This window comes from Aythya ferina (assembly GCF_964211825.1).
Source record: "Aythya ferina genome assembly, chromosome: 6".
Lineage (NCBI taxonomy): Eukaryota > Metazoa > Chordata > Aves > Anseriformes > Anatidae > Aythya > Aythya ferina.
In genome coordinates this window covers 28,955,476-28,978,434 of record NC_140303.1, presented here as the reverse complement: position 1 = coordinate 28,978,434, position 22,959 = coordinate 28,955,476, and the positions used below count along the sequence as shown (strand labels likewise).

General features: G+C 37.7%; 2 long non-coding RNA genes across 2 annotated transcripts; one reads left to right on the top strand and one right to left on the bottom strand.

Annotated features, from left to right (window-relative positions):
• Positions 1-304: 304 nt before the first annotated feature.
• LOC311439233 lies at positions 305-21,758 on the bottom strand. The gene is made up of 5 exons (XR_014694609.1): positions 21,696-21,758; positions 21,024-21,141; positions 18,470-18,643; positions 17,497-17,563; positions 305-840 (listed from the first exon to the last, which is right to left on the bottom strand). It is a non-coding gene; the product is annotated as an uncharacterized lncRNA (long non-coding RNA).
• On the top strand, positions 20,552-21,669 carry LOC311439234. Its single transcript, XR_014694610.1, has 3 exons — positions 20,552-20,602; positions 20,681-20,789; positions 21,608-21,669. It is a non-coding gene; the product is annotated as an uncharacterized lncRNA (long non-coding RNA).
• Positions 21,759-22,959: the final 1,201 nt, after the last annotated feature.

Here is a 22,959-nt window from a genome sequence, read left to right as displayed (position 1 = left end):
TTCATAGCTCAATTGCTTTGGGTCTTATTACAGAACTGAAGTTATTGCTAAAAACAAACAAACCAAAAAGAATACAAGAATAAATGGGTTCACACTACTTTTGCTCCCCTTCCTCCAATTTACTTCCATATTAATGTATTGGGCAAGCTAATATAGATTTTCAAAAACACAGGAAAAGGAAGTGCAAATAGGAATGTCTACCTATGATACTTATGCTAGAAGTTTTCTGAAGCTCTTTTGAAAGCTCTTTGTGGGTTTGAGATACTTAAAAGAAACAATATAATCTGGAGTAGACAACAAAACAGCCATCAAATTTACCAATTTATTGCATTGAATACTACAATGAATAGAAATGTCAGCTATTTCACATTAACATCAGAGCAGGTGGATTTATATGTCCATTTTGGTTACTATGTTGGACTTCATCATGCTTAACAACAAAAAAGCTTAAAGCTGCCTGCTCCAAGCCAGTAAAACACAACCTTCCAGAAGTACTAATCAGGCTGAATTTTGGAGGAAGATGACAAAAATCACAGATGTGAGCAGGTTTAACATTTTCAGGAGGAGACATCTCAAATGAAAATTCCATTTTCCACCACAGATGTGTCTAAACAAGTAAAATTAACTTTTCTCTGGAAGAGGTTTTCTTTCCTGCTGCAACTAGATAATGGAGGGAGCAGAAAGTTCAGGCTTGATGCAGAAGTTAAGTGAAATTACTCCCCCAAAAAGTCTGTCTACTCAAACCCTCTTCCTTCTACTGAGGATGGAAACTTCTCACAGTTTTGCTCACAGATGACTATATTCTTCCTCCAGGAATGCGTCCTTTTGCTAGTATATATACTGCAAAGAAAACCAGAAAATGGCTCAGGAGAAGGCTTTGGAAGTGATAGCATTATGCTATCAAATATGCCTCACAAATGACTTGTGGTTTAACTGATTTAAGAATACAAGTTTGCTGTTTCATTGGCTGTACAGACTTGCTCAAATGCCTTAATAGCACTCATGGACATGAATACCAGTTCCAAGTGGCTATTCAATTCTATGTTCATAGCCCATGTTATTCAAGTTGCTGTGTGACTGTCAGAAGAAAACAGATTGCTGTTCATTTTAATCAGTCAGATCACAGTTTTATTGAACGTGCCTGTTTGATGTGATTGCATCTTGCGCAACTGAGCGAAAGGAGACAAAAAGAGCAATTTTATATCACATGGATAATAACAGATGCACCCCTCAGAATTCATTACAGAAATCTGTTTTGCAGCCGTATGTTCCACTTCATCTGAAATCCTTTTGTTCTCATCAGCCTCTTCCTGTGTGAAAATACCACTTTGCATTTTGCAAGCACTGACTAATGGAATCTGATATTACCTTGTCCATATCCTTGGATCTCCTGATAAATATTGAAAACTAAGTTATTTTTCCATAACCTACAAAAACAGCTTCCAAGTAGTCCACTGTTTATAAAACACCAGATATAGTTACCCTCTATGTTCTTATATACCCTCTATTTATATCTCTCGGATACCTAGAGAGAGAGGGGGAAAGAGAGAGAGGCAGAAGAAATTAAAAAAGCTCTAGCAGTAAATAGTTTTTGAAATATTTTGTTTCACTGGCTTTTTGTTCTGCCCCAGTCTAAGCCTTCAGGGTCAGCACAGCTCTATCAAATCTCAGCTCAGTCTTTGTGTCATTTTAGTTTAAGGTGTATTCAAATCTTTAGTCATTCAAATTCCCTTAGGATTTATGTGTATGTGTATGAATCAAAATTACAGGTGTCATATGCTGCTTCTTTTCCTTTTTTTTAAATACCTACGTGACTATACTGACTAATATGAGTTTTACTGGCTTGATTCTTAGCTGATGTATATTCAAGTGGCTCCACAGATTTTAATGGAATTATGCCAAATTACATTACACCAATGGTCTGGCTGAAATCCCATCCCCCTTGACATCATTGGCATGGCTCCCGTTGTCTTCAGCAAAGTAATTATTCCAATGTATATGCTCTGCATATCGAGACCCTACTCAGCAGAAGTTCATACAGTCAGGCAAGTGGTCCCATGCCTAAGACATCACATACACCCTGTGATGTCTGCTAGAGGTTAACACCAGAACATGAATTTCTTGACTAGACATAAGGAGGAAGAAAGGTAAGATTGGACATACATGGATTAACTTTTGCAAAAATATTTCAATTATATTTCAGTGTAAATGAACTGAGCAGAGACTGAGAGCATTTCCTAACTTTTCTTTGTCTTTTTAAAAATTCATTGTTTTCCATAAACATCTTCCTTTGTTTAGTTTGACTTGGCATTTTCTTTGGAAGGAGGGATTTTTCTAATTTTATTTTTTTTTTGACTGTTTCATAGAGAGACATATTTTTTTCATTTGCTGAAATTTCCTCTTTTCTCAATCTGGACAGCAAATCAAAAAGCCAATCACTCAGACAATACTAGCTAGCTCTTCTAAACTCTACCAAAATACCAAAATAATAATAATTGATTTCCAGTCTTATTTCAGCAGAGGATGTCACGTATTTAAGCTATTGCCATGTTAGACTAGAGGTAAGCTAAATGATAAAGTGACTGTCTCCTCATGCATGTTTGAAGAGAGCAAAGGAATTCCTATTTCTTGTAAAGCTGGAAGAGCCTGATAACACTGACATTTTATAATCTGAAAGCTGGACTTTCATCAAATGCAACTTGATAGACAGATGTTGAGTTTCTGGGGTATCACAAAAACCTTCCAGTGGGGAGGAAAAAAAAAAAAAAAAAAAGGTGTAAATTGCATTTGTATTAACAGTGAAGGGACAACTGCAAAATCCCTATCAAAACATTATGAATTATATGGCAGGCCTAATGTTGTGTGTGACATTAATGCCATTGAAAACACATTGACATAGAAGCCTAATATAAACATTATGAGCCAAGGCTGAAATAAAGGCAGGAAGGTTATCATTGACAGTACGGATATAAACATATCAGTCTTATAATAGTATTATAAATAAAAGGGTTGTTAATTTAACAATAGCCATATATATATATTTAAGTAATGTCAGTACTCACACATTGCCAGCCTTTGTATCAACATTTATATGGGATCTCATAAAGCAGCCAAATACTTCCTGTTAACTTTTGGGAAATGATAGCACAAACATGACCATAAACATGATTCTGCTGCATAAATCAGGTCTGTACATGTGTAAATTGCACTGGTAATTTATAAAAGTAAATGTAAACAGAAATAGCCTGCCCATGATTCAAAAATGCCAACAAAATGAAAAACAGGCTCTGGAAACAGGTTCTGCAGGTATGTGGTATTAGAGCACAGAAGACCAAATAAATTTTTCTATAAGCGATGTTCATCATGCTCAGACCTCAAAGATCTCAATGAGAGCATACTAAGGACAGAAAAGTACACAATATTATCACTCCAGGTCCTTCACAGACCTATGATTTTCTTATTAAGGCTTGGTCCTGCCAGAGTCAAGGGGAAATTTTGAGAAGAAATTTTATTTCTGCAGTGACTTTGAAAGTATGGAAGCATCTAATGTCTGCCGGAGTGGGAGACTGACTGTACAAAGAGCAGAGAAATCCATTCAGAAATGGGGAGAATCCCACCCTTTGGTCCATATGGGCCAATGATTTTGAATTCTATGCCTCACTCTTAAAAGTTATAATAATATTTTATCCACTGCAAAACAATACTTTATTGCTCTGTACAGAACATTAAATAATTGAAAAAAATATTTTACCACTACCATAACTGAGGTACTAGTGTTACTTTAAGGAATGTGATTCTTCATGCCAAGAAACCATCTGTTAAATGAAATATGTGAGACTAAAATGAGGCTAAAAAGGAGACTGCAGATAAGACAGCTCCAGATTGGAAGCTTCCTGGTACCATGGGAATGCTAATCAGTGTGGATCCTGACAGCTGTAGGTGTTCAGCTCCCGACAACTAGTAGCATGCTCTCATACCTTCCTTTTTTTTTATTTCTTGCCTTTACTTTTTTTCAAGGGTGAAAAGCAGGCTGCAGGTCTTTGTTCAGCATACTTAAAGAGTAAATTAAGGACACAAAACATTATCTCTGATAGTAGTTTAAATGAGATAATGGTGGACACTGGGAAAAATTAACTTGTAGCAACATCTACTGATCACTCATGAGGAAAAAAAAAATTAAAAGAGAGAGAATCAAAAAATGTTAGAGATTTTTAAGTTGGTTTGGTTTCTTGAATCTGCTTTTATATATCCTGTTTTTGTCAAGGTCACAGAAGAGACATGCATTTGGGCCTATGCAGAGTTTCTTCAAATCTTATTTCCACTCCAGTCTCTCACAGTGTAATTAGTTAGACAGCACCCCCACATTTTAAAGAGGATCTCAGTGTATCTTAATGCCCATATGCATGGGAAATAAGGGCTCAGAATTTCAGACACTGAGGTGTTGTGTCTCACTATGCTATGAAAATAACTGACTCCTGACCATCTTCACAGGCAAAGCCTCACAGGCAAAGCATACCCCCAGAAAGCTGATAAAGCTGATAAGAATTGTAGTCATTTGCCTGTCCCCTTTTACCTTGGATTGATGACATTACATTAAGAATAAGGAATTTATTCTTCCAAAATGGTCGGTCGTTTTGAGTATCCCACCATGATTACATCATGATGATTTATTCTGAAGTTCTGAGATTATTTCTGGCTCTATTCTTTATGATCTTGCTGCACCTTAATTTTAATATTTTTACAATACAGGTAGTGATATTAAATTTCTGAATAACATGCTTTGAGATCCTTGTAAGAAATGTGCTACATAAAAATGGTGTTTTATTGCTGTTGAAATTCTGAGAAGACATTCAGAAACTTATGCTGGGCTAAGATCTCACAAAAGACTTCCCTGTTCATTGAAGTCACCTAGTGATGATTACAAACAAATAAAAGTCCCTTCTAGAATCCTCTTCCAAGGAAATTCAAATATCTTCAGCAGAGCTATTACATCCACTAGTTTAAACAAAGTTAAGAAGGTAAAATGTTCTCCTAAACATCCTCGACCAGTTATTTCCTTTTAGCTTCACTAAGAAGTAAGGTAGCTCAGGATAAAGTGATAAAAAAAGAAAAACCCTGCTTCATATGGAGAGATGAAGCAGTGATTTTCATCTACAGTAACAAGAAGCAGGCAAATAACACTGGCTTTCTTTTTTAATCAACCAGTTCCAGTATCAGCACAATCAGATGAAGTTACTGTGATGTGCTTTCACAGTTGCCTTGACTGATTATGTACATTAGAGCTTCTTAATGCTGACATAATTCTTTGATTTAAATCAAATGACCCACAGAAAAACAAAAGGGAATAAATACAAGGTAAATAAATCCGTGTGAACATTTGTAAGGTCCATTGAACTTGATGAATGTTCAAGGTACAGGTGGCAAAACTTCCTTATTCAGCCCCAATAGTCTCCCTTCTCTCATCCTGCAAATGTAGATGCTCATGCTGTCTCAAGCAAGTGGCTTTTCCAAAAACCAGTGATGTGAATGAAGCACTTTTAAAGGGTTTGTCACAGGTGCTAACCCTCAGCAACTATGCACTACAGATTGACTCTGTAAATCTTATTCGTGTAAAATGACTCAGAAAGTAATCATGGGGAAGGGGGAGGATGTTCATGAGGGCAAAAGAGGGCTGAGGAGGTTCCATTCAGTTTTATTTAGTTTCATTCATCTACACCACATCCCACTAGAGGGTACATTGGTGTGCTGTCCTCTTTAAACCTGTCCCCTTCCTCCAGTCATCATTGAAACTGCAATCCTGGAAGGGCTTTAATATGAGAGACCTACATGCAGTTTCCATGAACTGAAGTTGATAGAGAAATCCATACAGACATTTTTTTCACAACAAAATTGTTTCTGTTCTTTGAGTCAGGTTGCCTATGTGTGATGGTCTAAAATATAAATGACAAAGAAGAGTTATAGATAATAACACAGTCAGCAAAACTAAGCTGTCTAAAATCCCCATAATCCCCTTGTATAGCTAAAGAATAGAGTAGGATGTCCAAAACTGGGTATTATGAACATGTCCCTTGCAGTTCTCACAAAAACAATATATATTACAAAGTTAAGTGAGTAAATAAACTGATCTGCCATTAACAACAAAAAATGGCCCCAGGGCTTTAGACCTCATTAGTCTAGATTCAAACCAAAGTGATGAATTCCATTCTTAATTGATTCTGCAAGATTCTTAATGAGGCTGTAAAGGGAGGGATCCTGAAGATAATGGATACCTTCTGAAAAAATCGACAACAGTAAGGGAGAGGGAAGGGCCATCACTTAAATATGTGTGTAAGTAAACAAAAAAGGTTGGGGTTGGAGGATGTGTAAGAAGACTGTGAGGATATGTTTTCACCCAGACCCATAAAGTGTATCAAAACATGTATTTTCCTGTATTTCTTCAAGTAGAAAGAAAGAAATGCATGTAGTAGAAAATTAATCGTGGTGGCAAAGTACTGGAAGATTTGTGCTTGGTCTAATTACAAGACTTTGTCAAAATTTCAGTCATACCTTTCATAATAAGAAAATGAAAAAAAAAAAAAAAAAAAAAAAAAAAGAGTTGTTGATTTTTTTCTTGGGCAGTGAGCAACAGTATTAAAGAGAGAAGGGAGTTGTTCCAGTTATTAAATGAAATGCTCAGAGTATGCATGGATTTTATAATCTGTCCATTTTTTCAGCTACAACAGTGAAAATCATGTGTAGGGTAAAAGAGATTTAATGGCTTAATAAAACTGTACTATTAAACCACTGATAACTGAGAATTGTACTTTTACATTTTTTGGTCTTTTGCTCAGCTACAAACTAAGTCAGCAGTGAATGAAGCTTATTAGTGTTTAAAAGATGTAGAGAAGCATACAAAAATTTCAAGGTGAGTGTAGTAAGCAAAGATGCAAAATCACTGCAGCACTTGACAGCATGTTTCAGTTACCAAATCAGGATGGAAAATCCAGCCACAAATATGATAACTATATGCACAGACATATTTTCGTCATCTAGCATCCAACATTTTTTCATTATTTCACAGGAAAAAAATAAAATAATAATAATAATTTAAAAAAAGGAATCTGGTGGCTAAACTATTATAGCACAACCAACCTGATACAGACAGCTCCTGAAGTTGGTTCTTAGGAGAAATTCCCAGTTTCCATGGGTGATATGGAGAGTTCTTAAAACCTCCCCCTTGAAAGACAGGTCAAGAAAACTCAGTAGTTTACCTCATTAATATCTTCAGCTGTTATAGGTTTAGATGGATATAAATCAGAAGCCCAATCACTACCGTGTTCTTGAATTCTGCAGTGATGTATTTTATTGCATCCATTCTCCTTGCTTTAAAAGAAAATTCGCAAATTTTATTACTGCTACTCAAAATGAAATTCAGTAGGAACAGGGTGGTTGTTCTTTGCTTTTGTTTTTTTATTAAGTGAAAGATGACGATGATATGAGAGATCATAGAATCATTTAGATTGGAAAAGACCTCTAAGATCATCTAGTCTAACCTTTAACCTAGCACTGCCAAGTCCACTATTAGACCATGTCACTAAGCTCTATATCTACATGTTTTTTGAAGACCTCCAGGGATGGTGACTGAACCACTTCCCTAGGCAGCCTATTCAAATGCCACACAACCGTTTCAGTGAAAAAATTTCTCCTAATACCCAACCTAAACTTTCCCTGGTGCAGCTTGAGGTCATTTCCCCTCATCTTATCATTTGGTGTTTGGAGAAGAGCCCAATCCCCATGTTGCTATAGCCTCCTTTAAGGTAATTGTAGAGCACAATAAGTTCTTACCTGAGCCTCCCTTTCACTAGGCTGAATAAGCCCAGTTCCCTCAGCCACTCTTCATACGACTTGTTCTCTAGACCTTTCACCAGCTTTGTTGCCCTGCTTTGGGCACACTCCTGCACCTCAATGTCCTTATAGTGAGGGGTCCAAAACAGTATTCAAGATGTGGCTTCACTAAATCGAGTACAGAGGGACAATCACTTTAGTCCTACAAGCCAGTCTTCTACAAGCCAGAATGCTGTTGGCCTTCTTGGCCACCTGAGTACACTGCTGGCTCGTATTTAGCCAATTATCAACCAATACTCCCAGGTCTCCCTTTCTGACAGGCAGCTTTTCAGCCAGTCTTCCTGGAGCCTATAGCACTGCATGGGGTTGTTTTGCCCCAAGTGCAGGACCTGGCACTTAGCCTTGGTAAACCTCATACAGCTGGCCGCAGCCCATTGGTCCAGCCTACCCAGATCCCTTGGCAGAGCCCTCCTTCCCTCAAGGAAATCGACACTTGCACCCAACTTGGTGTCACTTACGTATTTACTGAGGGTGCACTCAATCCCCTCATCCAGATCATTGATAAAGATATTGAAGATATTAAAGACTATTGAAGTACGTAGCCCTGGGGGACATTGCTAGTGACAAGCCTCCAGCTGTATGTAACTCCATTCACCACAACTCTCTGGGCCTGGCCACCCAGACAGTTTTTAACCCAACAAAGTTTACATCCATATACATCTCAAAATGTATTTACTATGAACATGCTTCTGTCATTTCCTTGGCTTATCAGATAGAAATAATGATTTTCACAGATTTGGGGTTAGGCATAAGAACAAATTAAAAATGTTAGCTGACCATCTGTGACTGTCCATGTACATGCTCTTAGTCTGTTGTTCACCACTCCTGGCACCTCTTCACTTAAATAAAATAAAAAGGGGGGATCTTTAAATATTTAATATGAATGTTTAATGTTTTTTCTGAATATCAGATTTTAGAGGGAAGTGAAGACACAAGCTTATTGTCTCATCTTAAGACTGTTTTGAGTAATCATAAATTCCGCATGTTTTTTTGGTATGTGACTATTTACCTGTGTTTTGAGACTTTATTAACTGAAGATTGTAAAGTGCTTAGTGATCCCTGGATAGAAGGTAGGTTATACCACACTAAGCTAAAACATAAATAAGAATAAAGCATAGTTGTATACCATATCTGGAGAACAGTCTCCAAAGAGGGGAAATCGGGGGATTGATTTTTATGTTTATGAAAGCCAGTAGGGAGTTCTGCTCTAAAATCAGTGGCACATGCAATGGGTTCATGTGGATGGATGAGGAAGTTAGTGTGCAGATAGCTGTGGATTTACAGCCCATAAGGAATTCTGCAATAACTTGCCATGAGGGTTTTCCTAGCCTACATTGTGAATGCCTTTGTATATAGCAGTCTAATAAACTATTTTGCACTTGTTCTCTATTAGATAGGTTTCTTATGCAGTTGACACACCAATTTCTACACATTACCTTTTCTGTAATGATAAATCCTGTAACAATGTCTGGATAAGTTACTCTTAGGTCTCGTTATATTCCCCAAATATGCAGTCAGGCTGGCAATATGAAATTCATAGGCATATGAAATCCAATTCCTAGCTGCAATAAATGGAATGCTTCCCTGGAAGTCAAGGAAGGTCCCAACAATAAGATCTGCAGCAAATGTGACCTGATTAGCATGATGCACCATAGTACTGCATGGTCTCTGAGCATCCTGCAGTTTCCTAGGGAAGAGATCTGCATGGTGACCAAACTTAGGAAGCAGTTTTAACCCCACTGGCTGTCATGAGCAGCACAGGTCATGGAAATAGGAAGGTCCCAGCTGCCTCCCATGATGGAAAAGCAAAGCAGTCACAAGACATAATTCTTTGCCCTAAGGTAAATCTGCCCCAGGAAATTTGACACTGGTTCTCTTCCAGGAGGAGTTTTTCTAAGGGTAAAGGAGTTTGTGCAAAGTTATGCTAAATCAGCTGCTGCCAGACATTTGCCTAGAGGGTTCTGCAGGGCAGCCCTGGTCATGCAAATTTAATCAAGCCAGGTCATCCAGCGCTGGGTGCACTGCTCCAAGGCGCTATGCTGTCCTCTGGCAACTCCATGTATACAATACCTCTTGGTGCACTTCATTTATGTTAAAAAAAAAAAAAAAAAAAAAAAAAGAGAGAGAGAGAGAGAGAGAGAGAGAAAGAGAGTGCTCATTTGTGAAAATAATGCTTTATTAAAAAATATAGATATATATTAAAAAAAAAAAAAAAAAAAAAGAGAGAGAGAGAGAGAAAATTGGCAGCCAAAAGCACAAAGCTATTGGAGACACACTGTCTGCATGGTAGCTTCTCCTGGTAACAGATCTTAAAAGCTTCAGCAGTGATCTGTTATTCTTACAAGACACAACAAAGCTCCCAACAGGCAGAGAACAGCAGAATTAATGGATTGGAAAGTGAGAGCCTAATGTATGAGCTTTCAAAAGTCTCCCAAGACTAGCAGCCTCATTGTGCATATCCCGTAAGTTACTGCTATTGGTTTTGGGGTGTACATGATACTATCAGTGGAAAAAAAGCACAGAGGTCAATATAGCTGCAAACTATCTCAGAGCATCTGGGTAATATTTCTATGGAAATCCTTTAACTTTGAGAGAAACAAATATTATTTATACAACAAAAGGCTTAAAAAATACTCAAGTAAGCAAAAGCCAGCTCAGTTCAACTACTTTACAGTTAAATCATTTTTTATTGAATTCAAGTTTCATGGATCATTAGAGAGCCAGAGGCAGAATTCCAAGAGCTGCTTTGGACTAATGAGTCTTCAGCAAATTGTTTTCTTAAGGATACCATGCCCTCTTTCTGGGCTGTAAGGAGAAATTCTGTTTTTGTTTTGCTTTGTTTTGTTTTTTCTTTTTTTTTAGTTTTAAACACAAGTTTTTTAACTGAATATAATTTGTTTCCAACGCAATAGACTATTGGTAGGGTCCATTTCCTTAATCTTTTTTTACTATGAATATAAATGTCCCAATACTGTAAAAAAAAGGTACTAACATTTGTATTTACTTTCTTATGGCCAAATTATGCACCTGTCTTCTTACATAGTGGAAACCTACTGAAGTAAGTAGTTTTAGACTCCCTGCTTTCACAGGTCTATGCTACTTTGCATCCTCTGAGAAACTGTGACTACAAATCAGTATAACCATTGCTCCCAATGTCCTATCTGATTTTGGAAAACAGGAGAGGGTAGTCGGTAACAGATTGGCTTTGATTTGTGAGTACCACATAGCTCACACAAATTTGCTCCCAAAGGAAAACATTTATTAAAAAATAGCCCTATCACTGTAGCAGGCAAATGGAGAATGAAGTTAAAGTTAATACTTTCTATTCCAGAGAAGAAACATTTGACATTAAGTCCATCAAAATCCGTTCAATCTTCGTGGCCAGGGCCCACTGGTATCTGAAGCCAACAGCACAGAAGGGACCAATCGGACTGGCAGCACGTCCAGCCGCCCAGGACTGTCTAGTTCAGATGCCTGGGTTCTTCTTTACAGCTGGGTATGCTGGGGGGTATTGTATGTTGCACAGCCAGAGAGCATTTTCAGTTCATACTTTGGGTTTACAGTCAGATATCTTAATTACTCTGCTGTTCTGTCTAATACATCCCCAAGCAACCTGTTCATGCATCAGACAGTCAGTGTGCCAAAGGACGCCAGTCTAGGCAGAGAGGTACTTCATCAAAGGAAAATTGCCTCACTAGGAAGTTACCTTTAGCAGTTGTCCTGGACTTACAATTAAAGTTCTTACTTCTGCACACAAAATAATAATAAAAAAAATATTTTGCTTCAGTTCAGAGAGGTTTTTAATACCAGCTTGCTCAATGGATGGGCTGGAATTTGTGTTTCACAAAACAGAACGAGAAGCACAGCAAGAGATTCAGCAGCTTGTATTACATTTCATCTACCGATAATCCAGTCATTCGGCCTAGAAAGCCGATCAATCTTTGTAGCTCTGATTACTGTGCAGCTTGTTGGCAAAAAATGTTCTCATAAACTAGCCAAACAAGGAGGACTCAAGCAAGACAGTAATTATTTTTCTGTGGAGTCAAATTTGGTGAATACTTCCAGCCAGAGAAACAGGAGAGAGAACCATTTCTGAAATGAGCATTCATTTTCTCTGCTCTGAATATCTGGTGGCATGCACAAAGTGGGCCAGCCCTGCACTCGGTGTGGTCCCCACAGCACATTGCCGGCCCACCACAGGGACCAGGTAAGCTGCCTCTCATGAAGTGCTTTGGTGACACCTGTTTCCATGGGAAGCGAGGGGGGTTTGCCCACAACAGCCAGCTGCATGTCATGGCCGCTGCTCAGCACTCCATGTTAACCCCTGCCCTGTGTCTCTGTCAGCCTGGGGCTGTGCGACCAGCACTTCCTTCCTTTTGCAGGCCCTCCTCCAAGTGATTTCGCCACACTATGGTCTCCTTCCTCCCTCGCATTAAACTCTGCCCTTCATTCCAGGCAGTTCACACACAACCACAGGGCGTCTACCTTCAGAAAAGCAGGCACAAACATCTAACAAGCCTTTTTCTATTTCTGCCATGCAGAATGTAGCAAAACACCTGTTAAAGCAAGATTCAGTCCATCCCCTTCTTTCTCGGCCTCCCTTCCTCCAGAGTAGCCAGTAATGGAGTCTTATGCATGAAACAAGTTGCTAGAGATAGGAAAGGCTATCTTCACCTTGAGAGAGCAAACCAATGTGTTTCTGGCAGAATGTGTATTAAAGGGTATCATGAAGGCTCCCCTTCTCACAAGGGATAAGAAGGAGAGGAGCTGGGTGATGTCTTAAGACTTTGGGACCTGGTGATCAAGGGTGAGGTGTGGGAGTGGAGGGATTACAGACATGCAGACTGCACCCATGTAGCAGAGCAAAGAGAGCATGCAGCAAGCAAGGGGCAAGCAGAGTCCCCATAATGCCATTAAATTGCCTTTCCCTTGTTCAGAATTTAACCTGCTCCCAGGGTGTCTGAGCATCTGACCCCAGAGAGGCTTCACATGAAGAGCACTGCTCAGACTCAGTCCTCACTCCCTGTAGTCAGTCCTCACACCCTTCTAGTGAGGAGTGTGGAAGAGTTTGAGCAGGAACTAAGTTAAGTACCTTAAGATTTGTCATGTTAAATTTAAACCTTTTGAAATAGTTCACAGCTGTCAGTGTCGCCTGTGTTATTTCAGATTTTAGCTTCCTGAGGAATTGGACAAAACCTGTAAGAACTCTTTATGAAAATGTTCAACCTAGGAACCACAATTCTTTTGCATTTTGCACTGTGGAGAGCTTGCTGAAACTGCTTAACTACAGAAGGCTGATTGCTGCATATCTTGAATTTCAGACAAATCACAAGATGTTAAAATTGGGACTCAGTGTGATAATGATGACTTTACCCACTTAGTTCACTATAGGCTTCAAGTACTGTAGTTATTCTCTCAACATTAAAAGAAAAGTAGCTTTCTCCCCTGCTATTTCCCAGAAAGCAGGGGTATGAAACCCAACCAGCTTGAAACCATTCAGACTAAAATGCAAAATGATGATTTTGGCAGGGAGTGGGTATGTACAGCAGTAAAGTGCAGGAAATTAAGACCCAAGTGCAGAAATATACATTAACTGAAAGGCACAGTAAAGCACCTTGCTATGTAGCATGTTTAGAAAAATTAAATGTAGATTAAAATTAAAGATAACTTTTTTTTTTTTTACTTCATAGATATATATGTGTGTGCATGAATATGAGCGTGTGTATTACCAATAGTAATGAAAGGGGTAGATAAATTCCTTTTGTCAGATGAATAAGGAAAAAAGAAAAAAAGCATTTTAAATACTGTCAGAGCATATAATTAATCAGAACTCCTCTGATTAATAATTATTGTTATTGTAGTTATTATTGATAAATGTTAGCACTAGACTTCAATGGCTGAGCTACTAAGAATTCAGATTAACTGAAATGCATCTAATTTGCCTGCATGTAGCTATAACCATTTTTATTAACCAATAATTCTTCTCTAATACTGCTGGTTAACATCGCTCTCTTGCTCCGTGTAATATACATAGTTCCTGTTCTGCTCAGAAATTCTGAGGGACCATGAATCTGTTCTTGCCTCTGCCCTAGGCTTTCTGTTGACTTCAGTGAAGTGAAGTTAATTCTCTCTACCTCATATCCTTGCCTGTAAAACAGAGGAACAATTGTTCCCAAATTCATAGGGGTAGAAGGGGACAATGCTTATTGCTAGCAGTGGTGGAAGAAAAGGGAATGCATGGCTGGGAAACCCCTCTCAAAGCACCTCTGATGGGTTGGACTGAATGAAGGGAGAATATGATGAAATTGAAGTGAGAAAATTAGGTCCCATCCAGGGAGAATGGGTATCATTTGAGTATTTTTCTGGGATGTTTCAGCCTTACTAAAGGATGCTTAGTGGAAGGGTAACTAGTTCTGAAAGAGGAGAGAGGATAAAAAGAAGAGAGGATACAAAGAAGAGAGGATAGAAAGGAGATGTGTACATTACTGCCTGCCTGTCAGACAGTGCTGTGCCAGAAGACAGAGGACTGTCATCTTCCCCTCAGACTACAGAAATCCCTTACTCTGTTGTAAGGGTGAAGTGTTAACTGAGCCTTCAGCATGCATCCTCTTCAGCTGGTGATGTACCTCTACCATGGGGCAAAAGGCTATTAAGGGTAGAGTTTTTATAACATTTGCCCATTTCCTTTCTGTATACATTACTGGTCTAACAGCAGCTTGGGCTCGTGGTAGTGCCAGGACCATGATTCCTTTAGGTGGGTAACCAACCATGCACAATTCATACAGTCAGCAAGAGTACAGAGACCTACAGCAAGGTGTATTAAAACTTTCTTGCTTCACTGAGGTCCAAGGGTTGATCAAATTTGAGTGTGGCCTTCCATGTAGCTATGAGGTTAGTAGGTAAGCCTGGGTCTGTGTACAAGCTGAGAACTGTGCTTTCTTGGGAGGGTAGACAGGCTCCCCAAGTTGCAACTGTGCTCAGGCCACTAAAACACACATAAAACTTTGCAGTTGTGTGGGTTCCATATTGGTGAGCAACATTAAATACAGGAGTTACTCCCACTGCCAGTGCATTATTCCAGGAAAGACTTCCACCTGTCAAAGGTTGAATTTAAGGGTGCATATTTTTTGTTTGTTTGTAAGCAGATAACAAATGGAAAAAGTTATCCTTGTTAAAATCTACCTCCCCTGCTAACTTAGTAATCAATATGTAACATAAGTTGAAAAGGTATTGTCAAGTGGCCAGTTATTCTCAGTGTAAGTGATTCTGCAGGAAGTGTGTATTATCTTGGCCAGATAAAGCATTTTCCTATATGCTATAGTTAAATCAACTCTGAAGTGTGAAATGAGATAAGACAAAATCTATCACACTTCCTCGCAACTTCACCAAAGCTTTTTCCATCCACAGAGAGCAAAATAATCTTTATTTTGTAAAGAAGCAATTCTAGGTCAGAACCACCTCAGTTTCTAATTACTTCTGTTTTCTCATGTTCTTAAATTGCAGGTGAGGAAACAAAGTGGTACCCAGTAAATTACAATACTTCTTTATCCATGTACAAAATTATATTTTTTCATAGCTCTCTCTGGATATTTATGTGCATTTTGTTTCTATACTCAGATAAAGTTCAAATGCATGAAGTTATAAGATGTGTTCATTTAACCTGCCAACATCTTTCTGCAAGATGTAAAAGAATTCTGCTTTCTGTCCTTAGTGGTTTGTTTTCAGAACTGATTGCTTCTTGTTCTCACTATGAAGAACATAAACATTTCTATAAAACTAAAGTCAGTTAAGTAGGACTTTGACCTATTAGAACTTAAATTTCTTTTTTTTTTTTTTTTCATTGCTATCCTCAGGAGTCTGCACCTGCTTGAGTCAAACATACGTTTACTCCCAATGTTATTATTTCAAATTGTCTAATGTTAAAATTTATGATATCAGAGAAGACAAAAATTTCCCAATATCTTTGTCAGTCTCTGCCTGTCACCAAAACAGATTTTTGTGTGCTCTCAGTGAAAGAAACAAGTTGCTTCCTGCAGACATAGCCTACAGCTATTCAGACAATTCAATTTAGAATCTCCATTAATGCCTCATCTAACTAGTTCTTGAACGTGTGCAACAATGGTGTCTTGACCACATCCCTTGCAAACAAGTCCAGTTCTTTCTTCTAAGAATGCTACTCTTATTCTCCGTTGCACGCTCTGATCTAATTTCCTCCACTTGATCTAATTCCCTTCTGCATGTAGGATCATCATTTAGAGAACATACATATTTTCAGATATAAAGAGGAGATGAAACACTATAACGATTGACCTTAATGCATGCAATTCTTTGTAATGTATATTATTACTTATTTTGGTTTTCATCCCTTTAGTACAATAGCTTATGATAAAGCATAAGTTCAGGAGGTAGTAATATATCTATAACTTTATTGCTCTAGATAGAGAATTGTGTTTTAACTGGCAAAATGTATAAAGTTGAAATTATGGTTAAAAATGAAAGATTTTGTAACGACTTCTAAAATGCCTTTTAGAAAGTGTAATGGAACTATAAATGCTTAGTTTTTGAAAACATGTGTGAGATTTTGGTGGCCCCATTCCCAAAATACATTTCATAACCCTTTCTTCTTTTTCTACCAGTAAGTGCTGTATGCCACAAAGACAAATAGCTACAAGAGAGAACAGATCTCAAACTTACATGACCCGTTTTTCATATGCTACTAAAATGTGCTTTTTTTTTTTTCAACAGTGGAAAACTAACTGACTATTTATCTTTGAAGCCAGTCATATTATTTATACTGTATTTATCAGGTCTTCACCTTATTTTGAAATACAGGGAAGTTGACATCTTCTCAGTGCTTAGAGTATTCAAGGGAAAATCATTACAAAGGCAACTTCACATAATAAAATTCAAGCAAATAAGCCAACCCCTCTGATCCTTTTTCCTGTTTTTCAAAGTTGTTTCAAATTTATTTTTTTTTTATTTTGCTAGTGGAAAAAAAAAAAAAAAAAGAGTATCCATCCCACCATATTGTTTAATTTTGGTTTTGTTTAATTGCTTAAAACAGCAGGAGGAAGAGTAGCAGCATAACTTTTCAGTTTCTCCCTCCAGAAGAGAAAGCAGATGAATCTGGTTTTTAGCTAAAAGCAATGTGTCTATCAATCATCTGTTCCCACTTCTCACTGCCCAGTTGTTCAGTGACTGCGCATTTAGTGGAAGCATAATAGCTTCTGAAACAGCCTAAACAGAAAGAAAACAGGATTTGTAGAAGGCCACACTTTTACCTCCATTTCTCTCTGAACCTTAACCTAATAATGAATACCTACCAAACTACTAGAAATTTGATGCATAAGTCGTAGCCGGCCACATAATGTACGTTAGGCACCAGAGTTTCTTCTTTTGTTTTAGGATATCATTTTTCACTCATGCCACCCACAAGCTTTGATATATCACAGCTACTCTCTCCACCTATGCAATACTACACCCAGAGCATGGCTAATGAGTCCAGTCTCCAGCTGTGACAGATCTTGTGGTAGAAGAAAAACCACAGTGTCAGACCACAAATGGATGTGATACACTGATACAAGAGGTAATACAAGAGGGAGAGATGCTTACATTATAATGCATTAAAGTGGATTGACATCAGGTGGGCCAGTCCAGTCAATTTATGCCAGCTGGTGGTCTGCTCCAACAGAGAAGAGATCTACATCAAAGGTTGCAATTATCCAAGTCAATCATGCTGCCTCTTCTCATGTTCTTGTAGTAATATTAGCTAGCCTGGAGCTTTAAGGGTGCATTCTATCTCATCTTTAAAAAAAAAAAAAAAAAAAAAAAAAAGCAAGCAGACAGAGTGACAATGATCTTTCAGCCTAGATTTTTGCATACAAGTCTCTCAAACCACAGTAAAAGAATTTAGGGAAGTGAGAGAGAAATGAGAGCCCCAGTCACCTTAACTATAATAATACATATATGTTAAAAGAATAAAACAAAGGCAAATACAGCTTCTACAGCTATCATCTAAACCTCATTACCGTGCTATAATATCACCTGGAGCAACTTGTTTATTTCAGGGCTGCAGCCAGGGCTGACACTGGGGAACTAATCAAGGACTTCTAAACCTAACTGCCTATCTCTATAGATACAGCAACAATATCTATAAATATGATAGTAATAGACCCAGTGCCTCTGTGAAGTGTAGGATATCACATATTATACCCTGACCAATAACAGTTCACACAGGATTACGAGGAGCTATTGCTGGTATATTGCTCTCTGGTCTAGCTTACCCAGAATTACGGTAACAGGGTAAGCAGAATTTAGATCTTACCACCCTGGATCCACACAGTTTTACATTCCTACAGTATTTATTTATATTTTATTCTTGGAACTCAAAGGAGTGTACATCACTTAACTAATTCAACCTCACAATGCCCCTGAGATGTAGGTAAACAAGTTTATGTTCATTTTACAGCTAGAGAAACTGAATCTAATATTTTTCCCAAAGAAATTTGTTGCTGCTTTCAGCAAGTAAAATCTGACTCAGAAGCGGATATAGGAAGGAACATACGCATAGAGCCTCACCACATACATTTCAGCATTCATTGACTTTGGAGAGTAAGGCTGAAGATATGACCTTGCTCTAATTGGCAACACTGGAATATCCTCTTCCTAGTAAGCAAGTGGAAGGTCCAGCAAGATATTTTCTATATCTAAGTTAAAGGAAAGTGTTGCCAGAACTGACTTCTTTCTGTAGACTCATAGTCTGAAACAAAATGGTCAGAGAAGTAGTTAAGTTCTCAGTTTTTCCATTGCCAAAAGCAGATGTATCATAGTGTACTTGAGTTTCCCAAGAATGACTAAATCTGTCTTTTTTATTGTGCAGCTGAGATATAGCATGATGTATTCTACTGCAGAAGCAAGTGACGTACTGGCATTTTTTTTCTTTATCCTTCTCCAAATAGCTGATCTATGGTACAAACATCCATGTCACGGCAATGAAAAGAACATGTGTTATTGCTTTACCCTTTGAATGTATTGTGGCTGCACAGGTTAAAGGAGTCAAAAGAAAAAGACAAACAGAGAGCTGTTTTATGCAATGAAAGATCCTGATAAATATATGAATCATAAATATCTTTTGAATGTATCCCATCTGGTTCTTCAAGATAATATTATAACCTTCTCTTCTTTACTGCTGAGGAGTTCTGTCAGTTGGAAAAATGCTATTAAACAGAGCAAAACAGTAAGGCCTATTTCCTGCAGTAATAAACAGAAAAATGAGTTTCATCTTTCCTGACTACTTTGGGTACTTCAGTCTGTGTTATTTTGGGTGATTCTTTGCAAAATATCGTGTCAAAAAAAAAAAAAAAAAAAAGTTGACTGTCATTTTCATCACTAACATATCGCTTTGCTGGAGGAAATTAGTAAACCTATATGTAGTGCTGAGCAACAGTGTTCTTGTCTATTAATGTCTAACCTGAAAAAATATTAGTCTTGCAAAACTTTAAAAATTATTTTTAAAATTATTTTAAAGAAAATTTTAAACATGATCACTGCCGGGTACAGTATGCTGGGGAAAATCAGTAGAAAAATCAGGTTTACAATTCAGGGGCATCTACTAAGGCTGGATTTGAAGGTGAGCAGATGTCTTGCTATGGTTTAATTTTATTACCCTCTTTTTGGTAATCCATATCGTACTTCAACCCGAGCAGGAGAGACAGCAGGAAAGAGAACAACAGGTTAATACTGTCAAGCTGCCAAATGACCTGCAACACATTCTCCTTCTTTTGCATATACAGTGTTACATTGGGAAAAAATAAAAATTTAAATTAAAAAATTAAAAAAAAAAAAAAATGCTTTTGCTTTTTCTTTATCATGTGGGTTTTATTCTCTCTTAGGAGAGTCCAGACAGACTGATTTATGCACTATCTTCACACTGAATTATTATGTTCTTTTTTTCCTGGCCTCAAATCAAATTGTGATTTTAATGTGGCATAGATAGCCAGTGGCTTGCGAAGGGTTAATCCCTCTCCAAACACTTAGATATAGTGTGACTAGATAAACACCTCATGTTTGTTGAGGTGAAACATTATTCTGCAACTTCTCAAAGTCACGGGTGATTTTCTACTCTGTCAATCCAAGCCAGGCTTTAATATGATGAAGAGCTCTGAAACTGCACTCCTACCGCAGGCTGAGCACACCACCAAAATCATTTTGATCCACTTCTCCTATCTGATAAACAGCTGGCATTTGGCATGGCTGAGTGGATGGAGACATTTCTGAACTGACTTGCATGACCTCATAGTACATTTGCAACAGATGAAGCTTAGCAGTTAATCATGATTGAAGTTGGCACCTGAAAGAAAATTCTCACCTCAGCTTTGTGTTACAGTTGCAGCATTATCTTCCAGGGATATAATTTGGAAGCATTTCTGCCCTAATCTCAAAGGAGTACTGGCACTACAAAATAATTGCTTCAGGATAAATGGATTTATAAGTAGTCTCTGCTATGTTTGGGTAGTTCAGGTTCACTGTACTTATTTGCATTTTCTTGAGAAGTTCAACTTTAAGCTGGGTGGCCTTCCTTTTTTCACCGATTTTAATTGGGCCAGAGAGATCAAATTGTACTAATGGCCTTCCTTTTTTTTTTTTTTTTTTTTTTTTTTGAGAAAGAGAGAGAGTGTGGGTCCTTTTGTTGCTCAAACTCTCTCTGAGCCATAGACTGGTAGGTACACAGGATTTTTTTCCTGTTTCGTCAGTGAATTTCAGCATTTCCACTAATGCTGCTATCGCATCTGTTCAGGCTCCCACTTCAGGATCACTCCCCAAGTCTCATGGGCAGCACTTGTCCTACGCAAGGTTATTTTCAGCAGCTGAGGCCACAGCATCTGTACGTAGTCCACTCACAAAGGGTAAGGAATACAGGGCTGGTGATAGTCCTAGATCACTAGGATAGTCACCAGCCCTAGTACAGAGCTGGTGATGTCCCTAGATACTGTAGGGACAGTATATCCTTACTGCTGTGATACCAATATGCATACTATATTGTACAACCCAATGAACACTTCATAAACATTCATATCATCTTCTGAATGTTGCAGGTATTAAATCACTTCCTCTGTGTCGGAGAAGTATATGTAACTTACCATACTCTTTTTACCACTTTCCAAAAGTTTGCTTTGAGATATCCTTCACAATTATGAGACTCCCAATTACCATTATCTCATTTTCCATATCTGGACTTGTGATTTTTTTTTTGGTCTTCTACAGCCATTTTGAAATATGAGGATAGTGATAGTAAAAAAAAAAAAAAAAAAAAAAAAAAAGGTGAATACCATTACAGTCAAACTTTTTAGTTAACCGTATTACCAATGTATTCAGTATAATGAACTCATATTGCAGGTTTTTGGGAAAGGATTGTACATTAATATTTATTTTTCATTGTAAACTTAGCCTGCCTTTTTTTTTTCCCTGAAAATGCAATATACTCCCAAAATAGTCTATGGCTTTTTGTAAAATATCAACTATTTCACAATGGTATGGAAAATCTTCCCCTCTTTCAAACAGGAAAAAAATAAATTATAAACATTATTTGAGATGGAAAAACCTTAACAATAAAAAAGTTTAAAACTTAATCTAGTTATTTAAGCAATAGAAATAAGTTAACTTGATATTACTCTGCTTTCACTGGCAGAAAATACTGGATACTAAACATTTTTTACATTAACAGAGAAAACATAAGAGGAACTCATAGCTGGAAGCCAAAAAGTGAGAAGATTGAATGGGAGAAAGGTACAATTTTTGATAGTATGACCAACCAGAATTCATGAGGACCAGGGCAGTTACATCCCAATGTCTCTCCATCAGGCCTATATGCCTCACATGTTTTTGTTTGATTGATTTTTACCTTCTGTATCTACTAATTATACTACAGGTGCATGTTATTGAGCTCCCAAATCAAACCTAAAAGTCTGTGATTGTGATAGATCTGTCCAAATATAACTGGATATTTTCTCTTTTTGGTTTAAATTCTATGAACAGACGACAATTTGTCTTGAATAATTTTCTTTTAGGGAATTCAGGCTATGCAAAAGGATTGTAAATGTATTCAGGTAACTAAACCTGGAACAAGCTTAGAAACAGTCTGACATTAGTAAATTCAGACCAATGGAACAAGTTAAGCTGAAAGACCATCCTCCAGAAGCACAGACAGGGCAAGTTTTAACTAGCACTGATGAGATCTCAGGATTAATAACAGTGCTTGTTATTAATTTTTTCTTGCAGCAAAAGACTGCAGGATCTGATGGATGCTATATGGAAGAGCACTTGGTGTTAGAGTCGCAGTTTCCTCCTTCTCTGTTGGACCATTTTTCTGTGATGTTTTCTCTGTCTTGTAAACATGTTTGTTTGTAAAAAAAAAAAAAAAAAAAAGGAGGTGCAATGATGGGAATAAAAAGGGTTTGCAAGCCCTTTTGCTGGGCAGGCTGAAACAGAGCTTGGGTCTCTCTGAGATCTTTGCAGAATAATCAGGAACATGGCAGAAGGAGGGAGTAGGACAACCACTGTCTGAACTGTTGATTACACTAGCAACAATTGCTTTCATATTTTGCTGATATAATGATGTGCATTTGACTCTCAGTCAGACACTCACAAAAACAATTACAATTAAGCTTAGAATAGAGATTGTTTCACCATTAGATATGAATGGGGCTGGAGTCAGACACTGCTCAAGTCATGGTTTTCGGGAGGTCTCGCTTTCCTCATTCCCTTTGTGGGAAGCATGTAACTATTTGGCATTCAGGTTCAGCGAGAATAAAGGAGGGAAGTAAAGTTCTGGGAATCAGGCTTGGAAAGTTGGCAGCCAGAGGGGCATCAACTAGATATCCCTACAGAGAAAGGATCAAAAGTGTCTGAGCACAGATAGAAAAGAAAAAGACCACATGAAAGAAGAAAGACTTTCTGGCAGCAGAAATAGGGAAAGAATAGACAACCACATGCACAAGTTTCCTTTGAAAAAAGCCACTTCCTAATCAAAGCAGCGAAAAAAAAAATAAATCATAAAGCATGTTTCAAAGGAAACCT